Raw genomic sequence first — 299 nt, forward strand, 5'->3', positions numbered from 1 at the left:
ATCTATCTATCTATCTATTTATCTATCTATCTATCTATCTATCATCTATCTATCTATCTATCTATCTATCTATCGTTCTATCGTTCTATCTATCTATCTACTTTGTGTTTTTTATTTTTTACTCTTAGCCCTAATTTTAATTATATATTTTATATATATATATATTTAATTGATAATAATCAGAAATGTTTCTCGAGCAGCAAATCAGCATATTAGAATGCTTTCTGAAGATCATGTGACACTGAAGACTGGAGTAATGATGCTGAAAATACAGCTGCGCATCACAGAAATATATATAT

General features: G+C 26.8%; 1 protein-coding gene across 1 annotated transcript in view; it reads left to right on the forward strand.

Moving 5' to 3' along the window:
- LOC107713555 (sorting nexin-2-like) overlaps positions 1–299 on the forward strand; it is a gene marked incomplete at its 5' end in the record, with an annotated part of 15,176 nt that overhangs the window by 2,383 nt on the left and 12,494 nt on the right. The gene's annotated exons all lie outside the window — the stretch shown is intronic.

This window comes from Sinocyclocheilus rhinocerous, unplaced genomic scaffold (assembly GCF_001515625.1).
Source record: "Sinocyclocheilus rhinocerous isolate Xijiao unplaced genomic scaffold, SAMN03320098_v1.1 scaffold1049, whole genome shotgun sequence".
In the NCBI taxonomy this organism is placed as follows: domain Eukaryota; kingdom Metazoa; phylum Chordata; class Actinopteri; order Cypriniformes; family Cyprinidae; genus Sinocyclocheilus; species Sinocyclocheilus rhinocerous.